The sequence below is a fragment of the Silene latifolia genome, chromosome 11, assembly GCF_048544455.1.
Source record: "Silene latifolia isolate original U9 population chromosome 11, ASM4854445v1, whole genome shotgun sequence".
Taxonomy (NCBI): Eukaryota; Viridiplantae; Streptophyta; class Magnoliopsida; order Caryophyllales; family Caryophyllaceae; genus Silene; species Silene latifolia.
In genome coordinates this window covers 93,658,477-93,681,823 of record NC_133536.1, presented here as the reverse complement: position 1 = coordinate 93,681,823, position 23,347 = coordinate 93,658,477, and the positions used below count along the sequence as shown (strand labels likewise).

The following is a 23,347-nucleotide window of genomic DNA, read 5'->3' as shown; positions in this document are numbered from 1 at the left end:
AGTTATTACCTGGTAGTTGCTTATATGCTAACTGCTTACATGCTTATATGCTTACGTGCTCATATGCTTACGTACTAGTTGCTTATATTCTAACTGCTCACATGCTTATGTGCTTACGTGCTTATATGCTTGCATTAAACGTGCTTGTCTATGCGACTGCGGATTTGTGTGGTCACTAACCATCCAGATAATCTTGAGAAGACAAACTCGCTCTAACTGAGTACTTCCCAACAAACGGCGAGCCATCAAGTCCAAGAGCTTTAACTCCGCCGATTACATGGCTTACGCTACCTCCCAACGAGCAGCAACTCATATCCCCGGCGAGTCCTGAGAAGTTTATAACTCCCCAGCGAGTGCCGATTTTCAAATGGAAGTCACACAGGCTATTTCCCAGAGTAGCTCCTTCGACCATCGATGGCTGGCGAGCCTCAAAACGCACCTTCAACATGGCTGGCAAGCCTTTGCGCGCAAGCAATTCAAGGACATATCCCGAAGATGCCTCAGAAATGACTCCTTCCTATGGCTGGCGAGCCTCAAAACGCACCATCAACACCGGCAAGCGAGCCTTCGCGCGCAAATGACTCAAGGACATATCCCGAAAATGCCTCAGGTATGACTCATTCTTATGGCTGGCGAGCCTTTATACGTAGTCTAATGGACTTTAAACGACCCGCATCGGAAGTCGACAGACTCTAAAATGTTCCCGACGGCAGGTCCTTGACTCGAATCCCCGAGTCGCCTCGACGTCGCCCTTCCCGACGGCAGGTCCTTGGTTCAAACCCTTTTGAGTCGCCTCGACGTCGCAATGGTCTTCAGGTTGTAATCTTCGATTGACCTGGAGATCATACTTTGACTTTCGCCCTGTCCAAGCCTCAGTCAAAGTGGGGGCTCTTTAGATACCCAGTATCTGCACCTTCCAAAAACCACCCGATGATGATCGGACTATAACGTGTTTTTGATATGCGTGCGTGGATTGGCTATATATGAGACGGTTTAATGCACTACTCGAATATGAAAAATGATTTCAAAAGTTTTCTAACTTCATTTGCATTAAAATAACACAATTTAGAGTTAAAACCGTCTTCGGACCCAAAACCGACTCAGAAACCCGCAATCGAGTCTACCTGAGTCAAGCTGAGTCAACCCGAGTCAACCCAAATCTCGAATGTCAAAAATAATGCCATGAATGCCTTTATCATGTCATTTCCATTAAAATGACCCTATTTAGAGTTAAAACCGTCTTCGGACCCAAAACCGACTCAAACCCGCAACTCGAGTCAACCTGAGTCAAACCGAGTCAAACCAAATCTCGAATGTCAAAAATAATGCCATGAATGTCTTTATCATGTCATTTCTATTAAAATGACCCTAATTAGAGTAAAAACCGACACCGGGCCAAAAACCGACTCGAAATTCAAATCCCGACTCACACGGGTCAAACCCGAGTCAAGCACACAAAACACCTACCTCAAGTAACACCAAAATCATCTTATTAGATGCCCATATTTTTACACGACATCTTATATGAATGCATAATATCAACAATGGATGGAGAATTGTCCACGTCCAAATTGAAAGGGACAATACACCCCATTACATCACGAGGTAGCTCGCGCCTCTTTTGGTATGCCCTTGGCCAGCAAGCAAACTTAACCGACTTGCAACCACCCCCATTTCTCTATAAATATCCACCATCACACACCATAAACCCCACGCGAGAGTCCGCCCCCTCCTTCTCCCTTAAACTTCTAGACCCGACTTCCTAAGTCACAAAATCGACACGTGTTTACGACCTACCGATCGTAAACACAAGCCTTACACATTTTGTTTGGTACCGTCACCGTGCATTCGACCGACCCATTCGACTAACTCAATTCATCAATCAACATGTTTTAATTAACATATTTTCAAAACCAAATCCTTTTTTAAGGCACTCTTTTTAAACTTCTTTGATCGCGAGTAGTCACAACGAGAAAACCGTCTCTAAAGTCGTCTACCACGCAAACATCAAAATACGTAAGTTTGAGGGTGTAAATATCTTATTTATTTCATGTCTTTACTGTTTTTATGAGTTTATATGCATGAACAATGCATACCCCGATTCAAATATAGGTTAGACGAGCCAAAACCGAGTTTTGGCCTGAGACAGAAGCTTCTTGCTATGCATGGATGCTCGCGCCTCTTGTGGGTGTCCAGGTCAGACTCATTCGTGTTTGTTCTCGTCTTTCCTCCTTATTCATTTCTTTTATTTTTACCTCTTTACTTTTACGGTTTTTACCATTTTAATGCATTTTTATGTTACATATTTTGACCATTATAAAAATCATCCTTGGTTCTTTATACCATGACGGTTTATTCCGTGACTCGATGATATTATTGGTTAATTACATTTTAATGGGTATTTTAACACCCTTCTCTTTTAGTTAACATTTTTCTCATTTATTTACATTTGCAAATATATTAGTCATAATTCATAATCATCCTTGGTTCTTTATACCATGTCGGTTTATTCCGAGTACGATGATTAACTTGACTAATTACAAAGAAATGAACTTAACATGATTAGTTCAAATCAAACATTTTACATTTTTATTTGTAAACAATGCTTTTCAAACTTGCAAATCCGACAACGAATATTACTAACATAATAGTAATTATTCCGAGTCATGCAAACAATACTTGCAAATCATTAATCACAAAAAAACGGTTTTAAACAACCTTTTTAACAACCAGGAGACGCCCCTTGGGTCGGCTCATGGCTCGCGCCACAAGGCAGCTCCTGTTTTCATATTTTAAAACCAGGGTAGAGCCCCTTCCCTCGCCAATAGGCTCGTGCCCCAATGGGGCTGCCTGGCACTGTTCTGTCCCATTTTGGTACTTATCTAGGACGATCCCGATTACGGTTTATCCGAATACATGACGGATCAGATTGACAAGCTTACATTTTTACACTTTGTCATTTGACACCCTTTTTCAATAAATGGATCGTGTTAAGCATCGTAACCCGAACTTGGTAAATGGATGTTTAATTTCCGTTTTCACATGTAAATCAATCTAAATCCAACTTGACATCTAATGCTTGATATTTGGATTAACAAACCGACTTAGAAAGCTCACATGTTAGGTTAAACTTTTGGATGTGCATTCATGCATTTACCGTTTTATCAACTCTTGCACTTAAACAACCACGATCGATCAGTAGAGGCCGCTAACGCGGGCGGGATTTGGTGTCCGATTAAAGGGGTTCCCAATACGTACCCTCACCCCTTACTCAGAACCTTTGGATAGTGGATGGCCTTATCCAGGGCGTACGAGAGTCATTTTAGGCATAGAATGCTAAAAGGGGGACGAGTCCTTATCTTTAGTACCTATGTCAAACACCGCTTTTTGCCTTGGTTGACCTAGGTATAAAGTGGATTCGAACGGGTTCCAAGCATCCCACAAATGCTTGGTGGCAACTCCGAACATCTCTAATCATTTCGAGACCCTTACCGAGACGAAACCGACCGATCTAAAGCGATCCGGTCGAAAGCATTTCAACGCCACCGAGCGTGGCTTTCTAGACCGATGCATGTCCACTGATTGGCTTGGCGTGCAGGTGGCCCGTGACCGCAGATCGGTAGGTGGCCCAAATCCACAGACCGGCCTGTGTCCCATGTCCACACGTAGCTGGCGAGCCTCAAAACGCATCACATTCAACATGGCTGGCGAACCTGAAAATGCATCACATTCAACAAGGCTGGCGAGCCTCAAAATGCATCACATTCAACATGGCTGGCGAGCCTCATAACGCACATTCGACATGGCTGGCGAGCCTCACAACGTAACGTCAGTGCGGCTGGCGAGCCTCGTCATATCCGCGACACGGCTGGCGAGCCTTTGCCCGCAAACGAGAAATAATTCAAGGAGATATCCCGAAGATGCCTCAGGTTTGACTCCTTCGTATGGCTGGCGAGCCTTCGAACATACTCTAACGTACTTTAAACGACCCATACCGACAGTCGACAGACTCTAAACTATTCCCGACGACAGGTCCTTTACTCATATCCCTGAATCGCCTTGGCGTCACCCTTGCCGACAGTAGGTCCTCGACATCGCTTCGGCCTCCAGTTTGTAATCTTCGATTGACCTGGGGGCTATACTTTGACTTTTGCCCTGTCCAAGCCTCAGTCAAATTGGGGGATCTATAGATACCCAGTATCTGTCGAGTCTCCAATAAACACCCGATGATTATCGGATTAGAACATGCTTAGGAATCGATACGTTTAATCGACAGTTTTGTATAACTATACGTCGGAAAACTCAAAACTATTTCGAAAACAAAACATTTCAAAACTTTTCAATAGTACATGAAGTGTTTAATGCACGACGACAGGGTTGCAATGACACTAACTAGAGTAAAAACCGACACCAGACCAAAAACCTACTCAAAAATTCAAATCTTGACTCCAACAACGAGTCGAATCGAGTCAAACACAAAAAACAAATTTCTCAAAACTTCCATGTTAAGTATTCCCGGAATGCTTGAATGGTCAAGTACAAATCATGTCATCCAAAACCTAGGATAGAACAAATTATGATTTCAATTGCGTGATAGTGACAAGACAGCTCGAAGACCCGCGAAATGGCTCGCGCCTCTTCGAGTAGCCCATGCGGCCAAATCGCTCAAAACGTACACAACGACCCATTTTTCTATAAATACCCCTCAAATGCCACCATTTAAAGGTACACGAGTGTCCGCCCTCTCATTTCTCCCTTAAAATTCTCGACTCGACTTCTTAAGTCACAAACCGACACGTTTTTTCGACCCACCAATTGAAAATACAAGCCATACACATTGTTTGGTACCGTCATCGTGCATTAAATCACTTGACCGACCATCTCGACCAACTACACCATCCCCAAACTAAACAAAACACTCTTTACATTGCTAAAACGGTTTTCAACCGAGTTTTCCGACCTAACAAGTTGTTACACTTTCGTCGATTTCTCGTCTCAAGCCAAGCAGGTAAGTATGCGGGTGTAAAAATCCTCTTCTTTCATGTTTTTCATCTGTTTTATGACTATAACGTGCTAAAACATACATAACATGATTCAAATATAGGTTAGATGAGCCAAAAACGGATTTTGGCCTGAGACAGGGGCTACCTACGTAGCAGGAGAGCTCGCGCCTCTATGCCTTTTCAGGCCTTAATCCAGCCGTGTTTGTTCTCGTCTTTCCTCTTTATTTCATTTCTTATTTGCAATCGACTTTTTACCATTTCAAATATTTCAAATCATTTTCATGATAAACTTTTAACCATAAAATATTTTCACCTTTGGTTCCTCATACCATGGCGGTTTAATCCGTGTTTTGGTGATAATATTTGGTTAATTACATTTTAAAAGCTATTTTAAAACCTTTTATTTCATTTCTTTACATTTAAAAACAAACATATTAGTCATAAACACGAAGTCATCCTTGGTTCCATATACCATGTCGGTTTTTAACCCAAGTACGATGATAAACATTGACTAATTACAAACAAATGAACTTAAAATAATTAGTTCATAATCATTTTTCAAAACTATTCATGTCAAGCTTGCAAAACCGAACCCGTGGTCTGACTCACTTGGAGGTTTAGTTTTCGGTACTTGTCGTTAGGAGCACCTAGACCAAAACACAATTTATAACTCCACAAACAACTCTACAATTAGTAAAGAGGTAAGTAAAGGTCGGATCCCAAGGGACGTGAATTGAGATGAGATTTTCAATTGCAACTAGTGGTGTCTAGGGGGTGTCACAATTTGGGGTTTGAAGTAGAAGATCACTAAACTAAATAGCAATAAAAGTAAACAAGCAAGATGATTAAAAAGGGATGTAAACAATTGATAAAAAGCACTAGGGTGTCATGGGGTCATAGGGGATTCATGGGAATTGATCATACAAACATATTCTCAAATTATAAGCAAGCAATTATTGTTGTGATGGATCGAGTTGGTTTATATCTTACAATCCTAGGAAAGTTTGGGTCCCGGAGCCGAATCGATTAGATTTTACAACACCTACAAGTCGACTTAATCTTCCCTACTCAACTATATGCATGGTCTAATGAGACTCGAGGTGGTTTATGCCTTACAAGTCTCATTGAAAAGATAGGTGATGGGTAAAAAATGCAAGGATTCATAGGCTCGCATTTCATCAAACATAACATGTGCATAAGTTGAGATCACAATAAGCAAGCAAATAAACTATGAAAACATATTAATTTAAGAATGAATCATCCCCCATGTTGGTTTCCCCTAATTACCCATTAACCCTAGCTAAGGAAACTACTCACTCATTATCATGTTGAACATGCTAGCAAGGTTGTCAATCACACCAACAAAGTAAAACATGATGAATAAATGAAGATAATTAACAATAATTAAAAAGGGATTAAGAGAATTATACCTACTAATGATTCCAATAATAAAGCAAAGAATAAAAGAAGTACTTGATGATTGATTGGAAGGTTGTCAATCTCCCAATAATAACCCAAATAATCTTCAATTACCCAAAATGAAAGCTGAACCAAAGAGAGATTAAGGAAATGAAATTTGTATTAAAACTTGATTAAATATTGATTACAAGATTAAAGAGAGATTTGATTTATATAAACTACACTAAAGATTGCTAAGAAGAACATGATAATCTAGTTAGCCTAATGGGGTATTTATAGTGGAGATTAGTTACATAAATTAGGGTTAACTAAGGGCTTAAATGAAGATTAAGTCCTTGAGGAATCGCCGGTCTCAAGGGAGACTTCGGTCTCCTTTTCGCCGGTCTTAGAAAAATATGCGCATCCTTCATGAAACGTGTAGAAGACGAAATAGCTGACACACAATCCGAGCGTCCAGGGCACGGGACGGGCGGATTGCCTCCTTGTTGGACGAGCGGATTCAATGGAAGACGGGCGGATTGTGGTGTTTCTGGACGGGCGTCCAGCTGGGGAAGACGCTCGGATTGCTCCTCTTGGATGGGCGGATTGTGGGCAATCTGCTCGGATTGTCTTACAGCTTCTTCCTTTCTTCTTTTCTTCCTTTCTCTTCCTAAAATCCTTGAGGATTTCCTCGGGGATGCAAGGATCTTTTCTCATCATTGCCTATCTACTATAATATGTACAAAGGCCTTCTAATCTTGTCTTCTCTTTGATGCTTGGTCATTGAATTCAATCAATTTAGCTTCATTTTGCCATGAAAATGCAAGGTTTACACTCCTTTCCTACCAAGGAAACAAAACCTCAAAGAATATGCAAAACAAAGGACTAAAGACAATAAATGACCCAAATATGCACTAAAAAGCATGGGAACAAGGCTAATTCGGGGACCAAATATGCTCTAATTATGGTCACATCAAATATCCCCAAACCGAACCTTTGCTCGTCCCGAGTAAAGAGGTGACAAAGACTAGGACCGTTATTTAAACTAACCTACTAGCATAGCCGATATGAGACAATTAGCGGGTCTCACTCCGCCCCTTCAACTCACAACAAGACAACCATGAGGTAGGATGCCTTCTTGCAAGGTAAGGTGGGTCTTGCCAAAATGGCGACACATCCAAACATTAAAGCACATAAAATCAAGTAATGGATGCATCTACAAAAGAATAGCCACTTTTCTCATCTAAGTGGCGGAAATTATCTTCAAGGGAAGCAATTCAAGGGTACACACTCCTTCATAGATGCAATTTCTTAAAACTACTAAGCCTAGAAGGATACCAATAAATCACCTCCAAATTGTGTCAAGCTAGGGTACCTTTGTCCTCAATCGTTAAATGCTTTTGTCAAGAATGGACTCCCTATGGTGTTAGAAACACTGGAGGATCGCGGAATTCCCCCTCTTGCCTAGACAAGAAGAAGGGTCGTCCCCTCTCTACCATGCACAAAAATGGATACGATGGATAAGGGATTGATAGATATTTGAGTTTCATTTTGGGATTTTTCTTTTGTTTTTGTTTTTCCCCCCAATTTCTTGTGGCATATAACATTTGAGAACACTTTCTTTTGCCATTTCTTTTGATTTTTGGCTTTTCAACACTTGACAAGTTTTCAACTTTTTGCATTTCTTTTTGAACATTTTCAAAGTCACCCCATATGTAGTGAGGGTGGCTTATATTTGAAGCTTTAGGAGTCTATTTTTGCTCCTCTTTTCATTTGATGCATTTTGCAAACTTTCTTTCACTTTTCGTTTCATTGAACTCAAATCAATTTTTTTTTGTGCCCATTCCCTTTGATGACAAAAATGTGGTAGAACATGGATGATGGATGCATGGTTTCAAGGTTCACCTTGGAATAAACGGTTGCCAAGGAGTTATCACACCACAAGGTACTCTTGACTAGGCCTTAATCCATGGGTCAAAGGATACTAGCATGACACATCCTAGGGTGTTTTACAAGTATTCTAACAAGCAAAGTCTTAAGAAGAAAAAGCATCTACTATGGCCTATATACACTTGTCAAGCTTCCCAAGTAGACGGTTTCGCAAAATTTTCTAACATGCAACTACATGACATGATGCAACTAACACATATACATCCTAATGCAAGTGATTCTACCAACTAATATGCCATATAATCTAAATGCAAGTCCTAAATTCACATTGTTATACCGCATCAATCAAAATAAAGCCACATAGTCATTAACATAAAGAGGAAAAAGGAGATTGGAAAGATCATACCATGCGGTCTTCAATATCCTCATGTCTCGGATGTGGCGTAGTCGATCAATGTGAACAAGGATAGAACAAACACAATATATATACAACAATATATACAAGTCTGCAGTACAAAGGAAAAGAACTTGTTTTTTGGATTTTTCAAATTTTTCAATTTTTTGGATTTTTCGAAACTTTTTGATTTTTTTGGGTTTTTGAATAAAAGTTAAGTTAGAATTTCCCATCCCCACACTAATATGAGCATTGTCCTCAATGGCCAAAATGATAGGAAATTATGCAAGTATGATGCATGAATTCTATAGTAAATGCAAGCCATACTAATCTACACTACATGATGCATGGGTTTTTGTTTATGACGGAGAGCGTAATTTAGATTACCTCTCGTTGCGTATGCATGTACTTCCTCAAACCGAGATAGACATTATTTCTAATGTCTTAAATTATGGGGTAGTTCATGCACACAAGATGTAATGCATGAAACTAAATTGTCATTTTGGATTTTTCAAACGGGAACAATAAAAGAAGAACACCTCAATGGGGCCGAGGTGTTAGTCCTCATGTTGCTAGGACTCTCCAACCAAAGACAAAGTCAAATATTGTACAAGTTAACAAAACATAAACTTCTTTCATGAAACTTGAAAATAAAGAGAGGAGATGAGGAAACTTCACTTAAGCTTGAGATGGGTGCCTCTTGCCCGCTCCATCTAGCCATGAAGAGATCTTCTAGAGATCGCCATCATCTCCCTCTAGGTCACTATCCCATATTTCCTTGGATGCATCACTTGTATTAGGGTCCATGAACTCATCCTCTTCGCTACCAAGCTCCATCGTGTCCCCACAGCAAGATTTGTCGCTCCCTTCCTCTTGTCGCCCGTTTGCCCCTTCATTTGCCCTTTCCGAATTGGGGAAGAGTATATCCATTTGGGCCCAAGAGGGAAATGCTCCGTCCTCACTAATCTTCCTCCTTTGAATCATATCGTGGTATTGAGGGTAGATTGCATAATAATTATCCACGGTAGCTTCATATTGTCGGAAGTGCAAATCTTGAAGAATTCCCGTTACAAAGTCATCACGGGGGAGGATAAAGGGGTTAGGGTAGGGAGGTACTTTGATGTTCTCATCTTGTGGTTGTTGCTCTTGTTGTTGTTGTTGGGCATTTGGAGGTGGTGGTGCTTGCCTTGCTTGGGTTGTGTTTGGAGGGATGAGGTAGGATGGGATTGGTGATAAAGGTCCCCTTCTTGGTGAGATTCTTGGTAGTCCGGTCATTGGTAGGTAGATTGGATCACTTCCTTTTGTTATCCACTTGACCCTTTTATCAACCCCCTCAAGGGTTATCCAATGATGATGGACAAGAAGAAGGTCTTCATTTATCCTTGTATTCTCGGTAAGAGGAGTGTACTCATTATTCTCATTAAATTTTGGATTGAAACGCTTTGCAATCTTTGTAATGAGCCCTCCATTAACAACGTGTTTCATCCCATCATCATCACCGTTCCTAAACTTTGCCCACTTTTCGAGTAGCACAAAAGGCGCATTAAAGTGGTACCCACCCCTTCCTTGGATATCGAGATAAGACTCCATGAACACAAGGTCAAGTTCATTCACTATTGCCGGGTCTCGGCGAGCAAGGAGGGTGCCGGAAAGGAACCGGTAAGTAAGTCTCAAAATAGGATTTTGAATGTGGAAAGCTAGACACTCCTTGATGTACATGAAATCTCGGCCGGTCATGGCCCTCCATAGGGGTTCAACACTATATCTCTTTGGTTTTGATGTCCGGGTAGGCGAGACATCGAGACCAAGCACATTAGCAAATTTCACTAGGGTCATCATTCTTGAAACACTCTCCAACCTAAATTCTATGCATATCGTTCTATTCAAGGTTGTGATTTTCAAGAAGCTTAAAAATTCAAGCACAAGGGATCGGTAAGTTTGCTCGTGCATGTGGAAAAGGGTAGAGAGACCAAACAACTCAAAAAGGGCTTCCATTTGATGGCAAATCCCAAGCTTCCTTAAATTTCTATGACATAAAAACTTAGTAGGGAGAATGTTCTTACGAAGAAGCCGGTGAAAAACGAGCCTTTTCACATCATTGACGAATTCAACATTTGAGAAGTCATCAAACCTTATAAGATCCAAAATTTCTTCATGCTCCCTCCTTAAGGTTTTGATGTGGGAGGTAGAAGAGCTTCCTCTTACTCTTGGTCTTCTTCTATCCCTAAAGGATGATCCCTTTGGTGCCATTCTTTGATTGTTGAGTTTGATTTTTCTGATTTGTTAAAGTATGAAGATGCTCTTTGTGGATTGAATGTTGCTTTTGAAACCCTAGAAATTGGGGCTTCTTGATCTTGTGGAATAAAAGAGTGTTTGGGATATGCTTTGGAGTCATAAGGGGGTGGGTTTTTATAATACAAGTGGAAGGAAGGGTGATGTGTCACAAATTGTGTGGTGGGGTGAATTAGAATTGGGATAATCGGGAGTGAAGACCGCAGGAAGACGAGCGGACTCAGGCACAAGACGCTCGGATTCTGTCATTCTGGGACGAGCGGATTCTAGGGGAGACGCTCGGATTCTCTTACAGCGAATTTTTGCAAAAATTTGACGCAGCCAAGATGAGCGGATCGAGCACAAGACGAGCGTCTTTTTTGGAACAAGACGAGCGTTTTTTGCCAAAGACGAGCGGATTCTGTGACAGGAACTTTTCTTCAAATGCACTGGCAAAAAGACGAGCGGATCCGTCTTCAGACGCTCGGATTCCTGACGGACGAGCGTATTCTCAACAAGACGGTCGTCTTTGTACAAACCGAGCGGATTCTCTTTTTGGACGCTCGGATTCCTTGCTGCGGATTCCCTTTGATTTCCTTAACTCCGATAAAAGCTTCCCCACACTTGAAAATTAGTTCCTTCCTTCATCAAAAATCATTAGTGACCCTCCCTTACTTTGTCATTGAAAGAATTTTATGTTCATGATAAAAGGAATGCAACAAAATTATAAATACAAGTTAGAGGGGTTAGTATATTTACAAGTGGTGGTTTAGGGAGGACTCCACCAAACTCTCCCTTTGATGATTTCTTCAAGTATGAGGAGGCCTGAGATAGGTGACCTCGACCTCTCCAACAAATGCTCCCACATAATATGGCTTCAATCTTTGACCATTGACCTTGAATTTGCTTCCATCTTCCGCCTTGATTTCAAAATCCCCATATTTCCCAACCTCGGTGATCACATAGGGACCCATCCATCTAGAGTTCAACTTCCCGGGAAAGAGTCGATAGCGAGAATTGAATAGAAGGACTTTATCCCCTTTGTGCAAGGCTTTTTGCTTGATCCTCTTGTCATGAAGCAATCTTGTCCTTTCCTTGTAGATCTTGGCATTCTCATAAGATTGTAGTCGGAATTCTTCCAACTCTTGAATTTGAATCATCCTCTTTTGACCACTTAATTTGAGATCAAGTTTAAGGGCTCGGATTGCCCAAAAAGCTTTGTACTCCAATTCGATTGGCAAGTGGCATGCTTTTCCATAGACAAGCTTGTAAGGGGAGGCTCCTATGGGAGTCTTATAGGCCGTCCTATAAGCCCAAAGAGCGTCATCAAGCTTTGTGCTCCAATCCTTTCGGGTCTTGTTCACCACTTTCTCAAGAATTTACTTGATCTCTCTATTCGAAACTTCAACTTGACCGCTTGTTTGAGGATGATATCCCAAGCCGGTTCTATGTTGAACACCATACTTGGTCAAAAGGGATGCGAGTTTCTTTTCATGGAAATGCGTTCCTCCATCACTTATGATTGCTCTAGGAACTCCGAATCTCGGGAAGATTATTTTCTTGAAGAGCTTGGTGACCATCTTCACATCATCATTTGGGGTGGCAATTGCCTCCACCCACTTTAAAACATAGTCTACGGCCACAAAGATATACTTATTCCCATTGGATGTCACAAACGGATCTTGGTAGTCGATCCCCCAAACATCGAAGATCTCCACCTCTAGAATGCCCCTTTGTGGCATTTCATTCCTCCAAGAGATATTCCCCGTTCTTTGACAAGCATCACAATGAATGATAAATTCCCTTGTGTCTTGAAACATCGTAGGCCAATAGAAGCCCGATTGAAGAATTTTTGCAATGGTTCACCTTGCTCCATGGTGCCCACCGTAGGGTGATGAGTGACATCCTTCCAAGATTCCTTGGACTTCCCATTGAGGGATGCACCTCCGGTAGAGCCCATCATTACACTCTTTCTAGAGGTTTGGGTCATCCCAAAAGTACCTCTTTACTTCGAATAAGAACCTCTTCCTTTGGTTGTAGTTCAAATTTGGAGGGAGTACTCTTCCAACGATATAGTTGGCATAATCGGCAAACCATGGGGTGATGTGCCTTTCAAGTTGTGTTTGAATGGCCATCAAGATATCGTCCGGGAAATGAGTCATTGATCGGTGTTTCTCCTTGTTCATCATGAAACCGGATCCTTGACAAGTGATCTGCCACTACATTTTCGGCTCCTTTCTTGTCTCTTATCTCCAATTCGAATTCTTGAAGAAGAAAAATCCATCTTAACAACCTTGGTTTGGCCTCCTTCTTTATTAAGAGATGTCGGAGAGCACGGTGATCCGAAAAGACAATCACCTTGGATCCAAGTAAGTAGGAATGAAATTTGTCCAAAGCGTAGACAATGGCAAGAAGCTCTTTCTCGGTAGTATCATAGTTCACTTGGGAGGGATCAAGAGTCTTGCTTATATAATAGATGGCATGAAGAGCTCTTCCTACCCGTTGGCCAAGAACCGCTCCAACGGCGTAGTTACTAGCATCACACATAATCTCGAACGGTAGTTCCCAATTTGGAGGTTGAATGATCGGTGCTTTAGATTAGTGCTTCCTTGGTTCTATTAAAGGCTTCAACACACTCATCAGTGAAATGGAATTGGGCATCTTTAAGTAAGAGTTGAGTGAGGGGTTTCGCTATTTTTGAAAAATCTTTTATGAAACGGCGATAGGGATATTAGGCTAAATGCTAGCACCACCAAGGATGTGCTCAATATCAATCAAAAGAGCAAGGGAAAATTCAAGAAAGGTGGCGCAAAGGGTAAGAAGCCAACCCCCTTTAAGAACAAGGGAAAAGCTTGTGAAGCTAGCTCCTCTAAGCCCAAGAAGGGTGCCCCGTCCGGGGATAAATGCCACTATTGTAATGGCATTGGGCATTGGAAGAGGAATTGTCCTAAGTACCTAGGCGACATCAAAGCTGGAAAGGTTATTCCAGTAGGTAATTTAATTATCCCTATCTTTTTATGTTTCGATCTCAACTTTGCTATTATGATACAAGTTGTGACAATTCCCTTTTTATTCTAATTAGGGCATCCGAGCAAGGACAAGGGCAAAGAAAAGCAAGCCTAGAAGATCTTGAGGGAAGCTAGATGTAGCCGCCCATGGTGCTAGATCAATGGGAGCTTGGCTTTATTTTGTCTTCATTTTGTGTTGTAGTTTGGAATTTTAGAACTATTTTCAATTTCCTCGTTCGACTTGGGAATTTGCTATTTCCTAAAACAATGGTTGTATTTTGGATTTTGGTGACTTGGTTTGCAACCCAAGTCACTTACTTTATTGTATTGGTTGTTCTAAAATTTATCATCATACATTACTTGCATCTAGAAACATAAGATTATCGACTTAAATTGATTATATAGACGATTATAATGATCACATCATTATATGTCCATAAGCTATGAATTCGATTCTCCTTATGTCATAGTGACTAAAAGTCACAACTCACTTATGAAAGATCAATTATGAAGTTAAGATTGAGTTGTTGAACTCATATAAGGGAACATTACCAACCTCATTTGATTCACCTATCCAACTCAAATCATCTTGTCTAAGTTATCCTTTTAAAATATCTCGACTAAATCACTATCAAATAGATATATGATTTATCTTTTTCCATAACCATCATTTTTTGTGGCTCAAAAGCTATCTTTGGAGAAATAGGATATTTTTCTAAAGATAGAGTGGGAGTAATTTAGCCACTATACTACGCGAGAAGACCAAAAGTAGATGTTCTTGAGGATACTACGCATAATTTAGCCAATATACTACGCGAGGAGACCAAAAGAAGATGTTCTTGAGGATACTACGCGTGGAGACCAAAAGAAGATGTTCTTGAGGATACTACGCGAGGAGACCAAAAGAAGATGTTCTTGAGGATACTACGCGAGGAGACCAAAAGAAGATGTTCTTGAGGATACTACTAAAGGAGACCAAAAGAAGATGTTCTTGAGGATACTACGCGAGGAGACCAAAAGAAGATGTTCTTGAGGATACTACTCAAGGAGACCAAAAGAAGTTCTTAAGGAAACTATATGAGGACACCAAAAAAAGGCGTTCTTTTGAAATTTAGATTATGATCTATGAAGTTACAAGAGATCTTAAAATTCAACATTTTACTTAAGAGCCCTATGAAACTAAAATGATATCTATGCAATTAAATGGATTTATTTGGGATTGTTGAGACCAATCCAAAGTGAATAGAAGTTTATAATTAAGAGTTGTATAGAGTGGCATGTGGATGTCTACAGAACTAAGTTAATTGTTAACTAAGCTAAGGATTCAAAACATTGCTATTTATTATGAAAGTAAGTAAAGTATCAAAGCCACTTCCTAAATGGGTATTTGAAAGTGATATGTGAATGACATCTATGGTTTTGATTAATACTTAGAGAAGCAATGAACATTCCATTATGTAATATTTCCATGGAGAAACATGTGTATACATGGACTTGAGTGGGAGCAAGAGACTGTCATGTTTAGACATGAAGTTTAGTGGGAGCAATCATCCTTCATGAATTGCATAACTTATTACTCATTTGAAAATGACGTACAAATAGGTTTTCAACTCTGGATGAAATTAGACATTATGCATATCTATTATAACATGGGATGTTGGACTGACACGTAGATGGGTATCTTATGATGATAATGATCCTTCCAAAATCAACCAGTTAAGTAGGTTGTTCATGTTGATGAAGTTTGAATTATCATAGTGTTATGGTTATTCACATGAACCTAAGAACTGTTGTCTACATGAATATAATTACTAATGTTTCCGCCATTAGTATAATTATGTACACCATTATGCATATGTCCTAGATGAATTAAATGCTTGGAGCATGATAAGTCAATAACAAGTCTACCCATATGAAAGTTGTTGGTAAGCCTTAAGGAACCGTCATGAATTCTCTAGGAGAACTAATGATTTGTTCTATAGTTTGGAAGAGAAATAAGTTGTGTGTTAAGAAGTTACACAAACTCAAGTTTCCAAACTCATTTGGATTTGTGTAAATCCCAGGCAGATTATTGACATAAGGAGTACACGACTAGAAAAGAGTATTCTATTGTCATCCATTGCAAGTTTCTACGAAATGAACCTAAGTGCATTGTGATTAAGTGGTGGACGTTAAAACTATAAGTAGTGTTGTCTACCGAAACCCACATCACAAGTTATGTGATAACACTAATAACTTCTTTTAAGCTTAAGAACCTATGTCTAGTATGAAGTCTAGACATGTACTTAGTAAAATTCATGCTATAAGGGATAACATGAAGTTGAAAGAAAACGCAATTCAGAAAGTTTGAATACATGGACACATGGTATGTTCACAAACTAAACTTTTATTGCGTCATACAAGTGCATAAGTGCACTAATGATTATAAGACATGGAGTAGCAACATGGTATTGACTACTCATGTGTGATAATCACATTTATTGTTTGAGTTATTATTAACGCATCTTATACCTTGTTACATCCAATTGGGATTGTTGGGACAATATTGAACCCCATTAAAGTGAACTGGATTAACATAGTATTCGTCCCTAGTTACTTACATGAGGTGACATCTCGAAGCAACTAGAGTGTGATGCGATTGCTGGCAAGTTCAAGTGCCATAGAGTCATAAGAGATGACTAGTCGATCACATAGGCAGACTGCGAGGGGCACTCTGTCGGACCTATGACCGCTTCTAGAGTTCTGGCAATTTTTATAGCCTGGTCGTGGTGAGAGCTACTATGGTATTCTTATGAGTCAATTCTTTGACTAATGACTGTTCGCCTAAGATGGCACAGTTTCAGAGTGACTTTGATTTATGTTCGGCGACCTTCGTAATTGGGGTCTAATGGGCATGTTTTGGGTCATGATGAGCTGTGTCTAATCAAAGGGAAGAGTGAAATAGGAATTGTCCATCCCCGTCAGGGTTATCTTATATCTCAAGGCCACTCGAGGAGTAATGAACTGGAAATGCGTGGCCACGCACGCTCGGAAGGTATCTATGGTAGATAACTCCGGTCAGACAGTTGTTCTCCAGATCGAGGAAACCACTCACGATATGATGAAATGCAAGTACGACCTACAAGACACCTTGCATTGAGTGAGAGATAGTAATAGGACAAGAGAATTGGTGACGCACACTTGTCGTGGACAAGTGGGAGATTGTTGGAGTATGTGTCCTCGACAATAATGCGATCACATCTTTAAATCTCATATTAAGAATACATAAGGGAATGTAACATATTATTGTCAACTTATCCACATTAATCAGTAATGATTGGCTGACTAGAGTTTGACATTACTGTCGTGCGACGGTGGTGATCAGTTGATCCCTTAAGGTCATACCTCTAAGGAAACATTCTTAATTGACTAATTAATTAATTGTATGACGATACAAGTTAATTAATTCCTTAAAATTGAACAAATGATTTTGTGAGTAATTATACGTATCTTATTGTAATTTGATTAAATAAGATTCGTTCGAAGTAATTAAATTGTTTTATTACTTAAGATTTAATTATTGTTTATGAAACAATTGAAATAAGGATGAATTGATTATTATAAATACAAGTAGTTGTAATTTATAATTATATGACCCATTTTAAGTAATAGTAATTGTGAGTTACTAATTAATTTTTGTATGTGATTTATTTTGTTTATGTAATGATTTTAATTTGTTAAAAATGCATTATTTAAACAACATGTCTAGTAACATGTCAAATATGTCACACAATACATATTAGCAAATTGACAAACTTAAAATGGACCCTTATAATGTTAAGGGTGCCATGTAAATGAAGGAGATGAGGTTGGTTGTGCTTAATTCTTTTGTTTAGTGGAACACATCATGATTACCTACTAATCTTAGGCTTCCCTATCTACACTCTTGAGAAGAGAGAAATGAAAAAAAAGGATTGGGCCTCCTCTATACACACTCAAGTAGTGTGTTTTCATCTAACACTAATTCATTCTAATATTATTCATTCACTTGAATACAACTTTATCTCTCTACTTCTTGTTGTTGAAAAAAAACATAAACTCTCACAAAATCACTAATATTATTCTCTTAATACTAGAAGTAGTATACTTATAATATTAGTAGTTTTTTTAAGTATACAAATATTATTTCTAGTAATCAAATTAATATTTGTATTAAGGAGGTTTTCTTGGTACAATCCTTGAGGAGAGATTCTAAATTAAATCTTGTTCATCCATTAGGAAAGCTCAAGAACTAAGTAAGGTAGGAGACCTTACTAGTGCCCTAATAGTCGAAAATACATATGTAAGAAACCGATTTTTCTTCACTCTTGTATTTTGTTTTGCATGCATAAGATCTAGAATTAATTTTATGACTAAATTAATTTATCACATATTCAATATGTAAACTTTTGAGATTAACGAATCCCTACAAGTTGAGCACCCAATTGAGTGACGGAATCTACCTCATGCTTTCCTCCTCTTGTGGCCTTTCGAGGCCTACTATATTGGGAATTATGAACTGCCATCTCTTCGATTTTGGCCCATGTTTGATTGTCATCAACTTCGGTAAACATCATATTAGATCCCATATTAAGAACATTGCGGGAGTCTTCATAAAGGCCGTTCCAAAATTGTTGTACAAGGAACCACTCACTAAGTCCATGGTGTGGACAAGAACGACAATTCTCCTTAAATCTCTCCCATGCTTCATATAATGATTCCTCATCCATTTGCTTGAACCCGGTGATTTGGGCTCTCAACATATTAGTCTTCTCCGGGGGGGTAGAATTTCTTGTAGAAGGCAAGTACTAACTTCTTCCATGAATCAATACCTAGGGTAGCCTTGTCTAGGCTCTTCAACCATTGCTTTGCGGTACCGATCAAATAAAAAGGAAACAATACCCATCGGATTTGGTCTTGAGTAACTCCGGTTTGAGAAATTGTATCACAATAGTCACAAAAAGTCTCCATTTGTGAATGAGGGTCTTCACTAGGAATCCCTCCAAATCGACTTCTCTCAACTAATTGTATGAATGCGGATTTGGCAATGAAATTACCGGTTAAATGTGGTGGTGTAGGAGTACCGTTTGGTAGGTTCTCCTCGGTTGGTACGAAATGTGATGAAAATTTAGGCATTGTAGGTTGATGTTGTGGTGGGTTTTGAATTGAGTTATCCTCTCCTTCTCTTGCAAAAGGGTTGACAAACTCAATTTAATTTGGTTGAATGTCCACAATTTCACCAATACCTACAACTCTTGAAGTACCTCTAGCAACTCTTCTATTGTTGGTTAAGGTCCTTTCAATCTCGAAATCAATAGGTAATAAATTACCTTGTGATCTCCTAGTCATGCAAAATGTCAAACCACTCGAAAAAAATTAGAACAACCTTGAGGAGATTGACTTCCCCAAGGTAAAAAAAGTCACAACTAAAAACAATTAATGAAAATCAAATCAATTGAACACCGTCCCCGGCAACGGCGCCATTTTTGGTGTGGTTAAAAACTCGTCGTCCAAATCTACCAACCAAAACAATATTTATAACTCCACAAACTACTCTTAGTAAAGAGGTAAGTAAAGGTCAGATCCTAAGGGACGGGTATTGATGTAGGATTTTCAATTGCAAGTAGCTATGTCTTAGGGTGTAACAAATTGGGTTTGAGATGAGATGTGGTCTAAACTAATCAACAATATGAATGTAAATTAAGTAAATCAATTAAAGGGGTTGTAAACAATTAATTAAAAGCACTAGGGTGTCATGGGTTCATAGGGGATTCATGTAAATAGATTATACAAACATGTTCTCAAATAGATGCAAGCACTTATTATTGTGATGGGATCGAGTTAGTGTATATCTTATAATCCCTAGGAGAATTTGGGTCCCGGAGCCGAGTCGTCTAGACTGTACAACACCTACAAGTCGACTTAGTCTCCTCCTATTCAACTCTTATACATGGTCTAATGAGGCTCGAGTTGGTTTATGTCTTACAAGCCTCATTGAAAAGATAGGAGATGGGTAAAAAATGCAAGGATTCATAGGCTCGCATTTCATCAAACATAGCATGTGCATAGGTTGAAATCACAACAAGCAAGCAAATTAATTATGAAAACATATTAGATTAAGCATAGATCAATTCCCATGTTTGTTTCCCCTAATTCCCCATTAACCCTAGCTATAGAACTACTCACTCATGATCAAGTTTAGCATGCTAATAAGGTTGTCAATCATACTAACAAAGCAAAACATGATGAATAAATAATGTGATTAACAATAATTAAACAAGGGTTAGAAGGAATTATACCTATGGAGATGATCCGAATAATAAAGCAAAGAATAATAGAAGTACTTGATGATTGATGAAAGGTTGTCAATCTTCCAATAAACCCCAATTATCTTCTAATTACCCAAATAAAACTAAGAACAATTGAGAGAATTAAGGAAAGATTAAGATGTAATTAATATTGAATTGTGTATTACAACTAAATTAAGAGATGATTAAGGATTGATTAAAGCTTGACTAAATATTGATTAAGAATTGATTAAGAATGGATGATAATCTAGGTAGTACAATGGGGTATTTATACTAGAATTAAGTACAAGGATTAGGGTTACTAAAGTATTAAATGACTATTAAGACCCTAAGAGAGGCTTGAGGAAATGCAACTCCCGAGGGACATGCGCGGATCGTTCTTGCAACTCCCACCAGGATCGGCTCGTCCTCACCTGAAGCACGGGTTGTCCTGTAAGAAGATCCGCCTAGATCGTCCAGGAGACACTCGGATCCTGCCTATGGTACGCTCGGATCATGCTCAGGGACGCTCGGATCGTTGATCTGATCTGCTCTTCCTGAGCTCGGGCCGCTCGGATCGTGGCACAGGATTCTTCTCCTGTTTGGCTCCTTAACAATCCGCGGGGATTGTGTTGGGATGCAAGGATCTTTTCATCATTGCCCATTTTACTCTATTTATTTGCTTAAGCCTCTAGTATCGGTCTCCTCTTCGATGCTTGGTCATTAGATGCAATCCATTTAGCTCTAATTCGCTCCATAAATGCAAGGTTAGCAATCCTTTCCTACCAAGGACACAACCTTAAAGAATATGCAAAATGGGAAACTAAAGATAAGAAATGACCCTAATAGGTGCTAGAAAGCATGGGAACGAGGTTAATTCGGTGACTAAATGTGCTCAAATATGAGTCACATCAAAAGATTATCCTAAACAAAACTATCAGCCTGCCTTGGAAGCAGTAGCAGAGCTTGTACCTTCATCAACTGCCTCTTCCTCTTCATCATCCTCATCCCTGCCAGCCTCACCGCTCTTATCTTTAGTTGAAGGAGAGTCAACCTCATCATCAGCATACAGCTTACAAAGGTCAGGATATGTAGCATTAAGGTTAGCCATTTCTTGCTCCAGGTTCCAGTACGGCCTGACTTCCACAGGCTCCTTCATAGCATCAACACGACCCTTGCAAAAGAAATACAAGGCAGCATCCTTATACCTGCCCTGCACCGTATCCCTTTCAACAGCCTGCTCCTCATTTGCCTTCAAGAGATCCTGCATAGCCTGCTTTTCAGCCTTCAACTCATCCTGGACAGTAGTAAGTTTAGCGTGGATGGATTTTACAGCATTCTGAGCAGATCCTAGCTTGGACGTCTCAACATCCAATTTTGCCTTGGCCGCCTCATTTTCCTTCTTCAAGGCTTCATTCTCTTCTTTCAGCACTTCCAAATAGCATCCTTCTTCAGGCATTGCACCTCCCAGTCCAAGAATTCATTCTTGGCATTTGAAGATTTTAGTTCACAGGCACCCCTTAGCATGTCAATGACATTCTACAAGAAATTCATGAATCAGGCAAGCTAGAGAAAAATAAATGTAAGGGAAAAGAATTATACCTCATGCAGCATAGTACCAAATTAGCAGCACATTCCCTGGAATGGAACATAACAGCTACTGCCTAAGCAGACATCTCCTCAGCCTGATACTTATAGTAAGGATCATCAACCAAGAAAGAGTGAGCCTGGATTTATTCTTTGGCAAAATGAACATCAGCGAGCCTGGCCCTGACCTCCCTGACCTCACTCACACCTTCAGCAACAATCCCTCCAGAAACCTCATCTGACTTTTTTCTCTTACCAGCCTGACTAGGCTCATCAATATCAACCACAACCTGCAGAGGAGACACCAATTGAGCCTGATGAGTAGGAACCTGGATTTGAAGCATACTGCCACTCCCTATAGCCTTACTACTCTGGGACTTTTCCCTTGTAATCTGGGAAACACATGCCTTTACCAGGCACAAGCCAAAGCTAACAATCCTCGCAAAAGCCCTAGTAGCTACACGATGAAACCCTATATTAGCAATACTAACATATGCTCAGACATTAAAATCAACATAGAAAAACAAAGACTACTTCCTGATGATGAGGCCCCTGAAGCCTTGGCACTTTTAGCACCCTTATAAGTACTCAGCTAAGCCTTCCTAAAGTGAGGCAGGGGCTCTTGACCAAGATAAGCAGGCCACGCCCTCTCCTCATCTGGTAAGGCCATAAAAGCTGCAATACGGTTAGCCGACCCCTCAGCATCAGGACCACAAGCTCAGTCAGCCACTATGGTACAACACAAGTAAGTTTTCATTAAAATATGATCTACATACTATGATAATTTGTATTGTACGCAGGGAAGAGAACTTACCACCCTCCACAGCCAGATAACTAAGATAATCTAGGTCAGGAGCAATAGAATCTGCCTTGATGAACATATATGTTGTAGCCCAACCCTTATCATCGCCTGAATCAAAGTTGGTTATCAAATGAGCCATATTCGCTCTGACTCGAAAGTTGAAGCGCCCAGTAGTATTACTCTTCAACTGATAAACGTTCTTAAAGTCTTCAAGAGTGATCACCAATTTGTGCTTGGTACATAGATGTTCAACAGATTGAACAATCTTCCAAACCATCCGCATAAGCTGGAAAGGAGCAACCTTAATGGCCATGATAACGTCAACCATAAAGGGAGTAAAAGGAAGGTTATAACCCCCCTTGACGCCCATTCAAAAATACAAAACCAGCCAGGATTGCACCAGTTAGCCCTGACTGGACCACTCTCAGGGACCCAGACCTCGGCATCAGAAGGAAGTAGACCTCTACCCTTGAAATAATGTTCGAAAGAAGGTTTTAGTTGATTGGCTTCAGGGAATGAAGCAGACAACGATTTTACAGGGGGCAAAACTGGCACCCATGTGCGTAATAGACAGAATTTATGCAGGGGCATAAATTTCTATAATCTCATCCTCAGGGATGACTTCACGACATCTACCACCACCGGAGGCTGTTCAGCCTCAGCAGTCTTTGGTCACTACAACAAATTGT

The 23,347-nt window shown here is 39.9% G+C and overlaps 1 non-coding gene across 1 annotated transcript; it reads left to right on the top strand.

Moving 5' to 3' along the window:
- The first annotated feature begins 18,638 nt into the window (after positions 1–18,638).
- Positions 18,639–18,745, top strand: LOC141615758 (small nucleolar RNA R71). Its single transcript, XR_012530161.1, has one exon. It is a non-coding gene; the product is annotated as a small nucleolar RNA R71 (small nucleolar RNA).
- The last annotated feature ends 4,602 nt before the right edge of the window (positions 18,746–23,347 follow it).